Here is a 6,000-nt window from a genome sequence, read left to right on the forward strand (position 1 = left end):
TAAAACTACACCTTATTTCTAATGTTTACCAATACAAATATAAATCCCTTAAAACTACCTTTGTGTTCCCAACATAGGCCACAACCTCAATACAACGTGTAGTTGTGCCAACCTATTATGAAAAGGATATTAGAGCTATTGAAAATCTATAACATTGATTTGATAAAATTACACAAGCTAAAACATTAAGTTTTGGTTTACTGCAGTAGAGAAGGTGAAGAATGCAAAGTAAAATTGTTGTTAATTCTGTTTAAACAGATTTGAAAGGATTAAGCTTAAAAATAATTCAAGTCTTGAAATGCTGCTGTTCAAGATGAGTGCTTAATGCATTTATCGGAAATTCCATCTCCCATCATTATAGAAGAGGTGATAATATATTTATTGTAACTTGTTGAAGTTGTACAAGACATTAGTAAGGCCACACTTGGAATATTGTGTACAGTTCTGTCTGCTCACCCTATTATAGAAAGGATATTATTGAACTAGAAAGAGCAGAAAAGATTTACGAGGATGCTACCGGGACTTGATGGTTTGAGTTATAAGGAGAGGATGGATAGACTGGGAGTTTTTTCACTGGAGCGTAGGAGGCTGAGGGGTGATCTTATAGAGGTCTATAAAATAATGAGGGGCATAGATAAGGCAGGTAGTCAACATCTTTTCCCGAAAGTAATGGAGTCTAAAACTAGAGGGCATAGGCCTAAGGTGAGAGGGGAGAGATACAAAAGGGTCCAGAGGGGCAATTCTTTCACTCAGAGGGTGGTGAGTGTCGGGAATGAGCTGCCAGAGACTGTAGTAGAGGCGGGTACAATTTTGTCTTTTAAAAAGCAGTTACATAGGTAAGATGGGTATAGAGGGATATGGGCCAAATGCGGGCAATTGGGACTAGCTTAGTGGTAAAAACTGGGCGGCATGGACATGTTGGGCCGAAGGGCCTGTTTCCATGCTGTAAACCTCTATGACCTCTAAATGAACTAATGCTTTTTTAAAAATAGCAGAGAGAGAAATAATTCCAAACCTATAATTTTGGAACTTTAGTATTTAGTCTCATACTTTGTCAGCCTTGCTGTATATTTAATTGACATGTCTATGTGCTTGCAGCTACAGCAGAATGACTTGGTGATGACAACATAATAATGTCTGAAACTGAAACAGAGCTCTAACGAAGGGTCATCGAGACTCGAAACATTGGCTCTATTCTCTCTCCACAGATCCTGTCAGACCTGCTGAGATTTTACAGCATTTTCTGTTTTTGTTCCAGATTCCAGCATTCACAGTATTTTGCTTTTATAATAATGAGTTCTGTATAAATGATGCCAAAATTAACAGCAGTACATAAATCTCCATACAAATGAGTGCTAATTTTTTTAACTTTTGCTTTCTGTTTTGTTTTTCTTTCTGCACTTGATTTGACCTTGAATTAAATCGTCTAATTTATACTTCCTGGTTTGGGCTGTTCGTTTAACTGAATAATCCAGTCTGATAGTTCAAGGAAAAACACAGTTGCATACCCAGTTCACATGGGTTCTAGATGCCCTGTAGAAGACCCTGTGTCATTTGGATCTCTAACTTCCAGAAGTTTCCGTGGGTTTCCTCTGGGTGCTCTGGTTTCCTCTCACAGTCCAAAGATGTGCAGGTTAGGTGGATTGGCCATACTAAATTGACCCTTTGGGCCCGATTTTACCAACAACGGGCGCGAAATCACGGTAAAATCGGGTGTGAGGCCTTTATTGCAATCTGCACCCGCGTCCGAGCAAATCGCGACTTTATCGACACCCGATTCGGGTGCGGATCTGTTCCGCAACCGAATCGGGCGGCCCGACGATTTAAAGGCATTAGCATGCATTTAAATCGATTTAATGAATCGCCTGCCCAACTCTATCATCAATTCCCATTTTACCTTCTTCTGTTCCGTTCCGGATCCGCGCTTTTAGCAACCTGCAAAATAAAAATCCGAAGCCAATTTTTATTTTGCAGCGGGAACCTCCGAAGCAGGTTCAGAGCCTGCAACGGTTCTCTGATCCAGATCATCCTCCGGAAGGGGGTGGGGAGGAGGTAGGCGGGTCAGAGCATCCTCTGGGAGGGGGGGAGGAGAGCGGCGGGTCAGATCATCCTCTGGGAGGGGGGGAGGAGGGAGGCGGGTCAGAGCATCCTCCTCTGGGGGGGAGAAGGAAGGTGGGTCAGAGCATCCAATGGGGGGGAGGAGGGAGGTGGGCCAGAGCATCCTCTGGAGGGGGGGGGGAGGAGGGAGGCGGGTCAGATGTTTCTCTGGGGGAGGGGCAACAGGGCTGATCATTGTCTGGTGGTGGGGGGGAGGCCCGATCGCTCACCGGTGGGGGCTGCGGCTGGATCTCTGGTGGGGGGGCAGGGGGGTCTGCTGCCACTCTGTGGGTGATAGGTGGGGAGGAGGGGCAGGGGTGTCTGCTGCCACTCTGCGGGTGATGGGTGGGGAGGGAGGGGGGCAAGGGTGTCCGCTGCCACTCTGCGGGTGATCGGTGGGGAGGGAGGGGAGCAGGGGTGTCCGCTGCCACTCTGCGGGCGATCCCTCCTCCCTACCGGAGGAACGAATCCCTCCTCCTGGAGTGGCCGCATGTCCACTCCGGGAGGAGGGATTCGTTCCTCCGGTGGGGAGGAGGGATCGCCCGCAGGGTGGCAGCAGATACCCCTGCCCCCTGCCTCCACACTGATCACCCACAGAGTGGCAGCGGACACCCCTGCCCCCCCACCAGAGATCCATCTGCCCCCCCCCCCCCCACCAGTGAGCGATCGGGCCTCCCGCCCCACCACCAGACAATGATCAGCCCTCTCACCCCCCCAGTGGTAAATCTGACCCGCCTCCTCCTCCTCCCCCCCCCCCCAGAGATACATCTGACCTGCCTCCCTCCCCTGCCCCCAGAGATACATCTGACCTGCCTCCCTCCCCCCACCCCCCAGAGGATGATCTGTGTCAGAGAGCTGCTCTTTCCGCTTTCTGCTTTCTTTTTCCCGACCTGGGTGCGCTTTTTCAATTTTTTTTCGAACTGCGCATGCGCAGTTCAAAGCTCCAATCGTTCTGGCAACGCTAAGCCCCGCCCACAGTGCAGATCAGACTGGAGCCGGCTGAAAGCGTATGGGCGCGTCTGAAAGCGGATTTCAAGGTCGGATCTGTACTGCGCCCAGATTCGGCACTTAGAATCAAAATGGTAAAATCGGGCCATTAGTGTCAGAGGGATTAGCAAGATAAATACATGGGGTTATGGGGATAGGGCCTGGGTGGGATTGTTGTCAGTGTAGGCTCGATGGGCTGAACGGCCCCCCTCTGCACTGTCGGGATTCTACAATTCTATTCTATAAAATTCCAGTGCAACAGGACTTTGGGGGTGGGCAAGTCTAACATATTGCAGGGGCCATTTATTCACGGTCTACCACAGCTTTGGCCTAATATAATCTGCTACTTCACGAAGCTTAACATCTGCACCAGCACATAGTGTCAAGGTGTGCTTGGACATAGATTTGTGTCTGTATCTTAACCAGAGTGCTGGGCAGAGATGCAAAGGGTCGGAGGGAAATTAACACTGAGCTGCACACTAAAGGGATCACATTTTTGTGCTCATCAAAAGAGTCAGTTACAGAGCAGCACTGGCAGAAGTCCCAGATTGCTAGTCTATTTTCTCGGCGAGAGGAGAAGTGTGTGAAAACAGGAATGTAGAAGTGGGCAGATAAAACAAAAGAAAAAGGTGCCAATGGGGAAAGGGAAGGGATCCTTCAGACATCATCCAAATTCTTGGAAGTGAATTATCTGTACGCTTGAAATTAGCAGAGCATACTTACACATTACAGGAGCCTGATTAGCACCCCCTTCCAGCTATCTCGTCAATACTCTTCCACACACATATTAAACATTCTCGTGTCTGAGTCTGTCGTCTCACCTCTTAATCTTTAATGATTCTTCCTTGACCGCTTTCCCCATGATTAACGGTTATCAGAGATAATACCTGCAGTGATAATGATGACATAATCATTAATCATTCAGCACAGATTGTAACAAAATTGTCAGTAAAACAAAGCCCATTGTCTTTTGACATCCACTCTGATGGCAACTGCTGTGAAATAGGCAGTCAGGACATCAAATAAAACCCTTGTCATAATGACTATTGTGTACATTTCAGAAAAATAGAAGAACCGGGTCTGATTCAAAGGCACTTTTTGCGTTCTCTGTAATCTCAGCACTCTCTCTATCACAATCTTTATGTGACAAAACCTACACAGGTTACATCACTTCCTTCTATGTTAGAATGGTTCCATGAAAACACCTGAGCAGTTCTCTGTTTTCAACACATACTGGCGCCAAATTTTCTTATTTCCTACTTTCCACCTGCACAATATGTTCTGAGCTTGAACTGACATGAATGTAACTGTATTTTTGGGTTCAGACCATTGAGATAGGCTTGGAATTTACAGGCCAACCCTCGGCAATGTGACTGCTCCCCTTACCATTTTGAGTCTGGACAGACTTCCTGCCTATCACTCTCAAATCCTCAAGGAGAGCAGTGACATTAGAGCTTCCACCAAGCACAAAGCCAGGAAAATGTGGCATCAGGTATGGTGATGAAATAATTAAGAATCTACTGATGACCGTGAAACCATTGTCGATTGTCAGAAAAACCCATCTGGTTCACTAATGTCCTTTAGGGAAGGAAATTTGCTGTCCTTACCTGATTTGGCTGTGGGCCAAACACAGCAATGTGGTTGACTCTCAACTGCCCTCCAAGGGCAGCTAGAAATGGGCAATAAATCCTGGCCAGCCAGCGACGCTCATGTCCCTCGAATGAGCAGGTCCTTTACATGTTTATAGAATCTAAAGCATGGAGATAGGCCCTTCGGCCCAAACTGGTCCATGCCGACCAAAATGCCTATCTAAACCAACCCCATTTGCTTGCATATCCATCTAAAGTGATTGAAAATATAACTTCTTCATAAGCTCCTTTTGGAAAGCTCGCCTCTAGCCAGCGAGGAGTTGAACCTGGAATCTTTTGAGCAATAGTCAGACGCATTATCCATAGCGCCACTGACCTACATTGATAGACAGAATGGCTCGTTCGGGAGTTGAACCCAGGACCTCTCGCAAATTCATTCAAGGAAACTCCTGAAGCGATAATCATACCAGTAGACCAAAGAGCCACATATGTTTGTGCTAACTAGCACCTATTTTATGGCAAAAAAATCAATAAAGGCATCCCTATCATGGATGCATTTTACAGCATGTTGTTCTCTGGCAAGGATACAATACGATGTGCAGCTCTTGGCATTTGAAAATCTTTTCATAAGAGGAAAATGGTGGACATATAGCCAGTCCAGATAGAATTCCATGAGTTATACAATGACATTGGTAAGGCCACACTTGGAATACTGTTTACAGTTCTGGTCACCCTATGATAGAAAGGATATTATTCAACTAGAAAGAGTGCAGAAAAGATTTACTAGGGTGCTACCGGGACTTGATGGTTTGAGTTATAAGCAGAGGCTGGATAGACTAGGACTTTTTTTCTCTGGAGGCTTAGGGGTGATCTTATAGAGGACTACAATATGATAAGGGGCATAGATCAGCTAGATAGTCAATATCTTTTCCCAAAGGTAGGGGAGTCTAAAACTAGAGGGCATAGGTTTAAGGTGAGAGGGGAGAAATTCAAAATGGTCCAGAGGGGCAATTTTTTCACACAGAGGGTGGTGAGTGTCTGGAACAAACTGCTAGAGGTAGTAGTAGAGGTGGGTACAATTTTGTCTTTTAAAAAATGTTTAGACAATTACATGGGTCAGATGGGTATAGAGGGATATGGGCCAAACACGGACAATTGGGGCTAGCTTAGGGGTTAAAAAAAGGGGCGGCATGGACAAGTTGGGCCGAAGGGCCTGTTTCCATGCTGTAAACCTCTGTGACTCTATGGCTCTATAAATTGATACCTTGTGGAGTATCCATATAATTTCCTTCAGTGTTCGGGAAGACATTTTATAGCCTTTCCTTCT

General features: G+C 46.2%; 1 long non-coding RNA gene across 1 annotated transcript in view; it reads right to left on the minus strand.

The window, feature by feature from the left end:
* The window catches only part of LOC144483175 (uncharacterized), a 45,041-nt gene extending 41,070 nt beyond the window's left edge, over positions 1-3,971 (minus strand). The window contains exon 1 of the long non-coding RNA XR_013495978.1: positions 3,906-3,971. This is a non-coding gene — a long non-coding RNA (uncharacterized LOC144483175). The remainder of the gene's footprint in view (positions 1-3,905) is intronic.
* Positions 3,972-6,000: the final 2,029 nt, after the last annotated feature.

Source organism: Mustelus asterias, chromosome 3, assembly GCF_964213995.1.
Source record: "Mustelus asterias chromosome 3, sMusAst1.hap1.1, whole genome shotgun sequence".
NCBI lineage: Eukaryota > Metazoa > Chordata > Chondrichthyes > Carcharhiniformes > Triakidae > Mustelus > Mustelus asterias.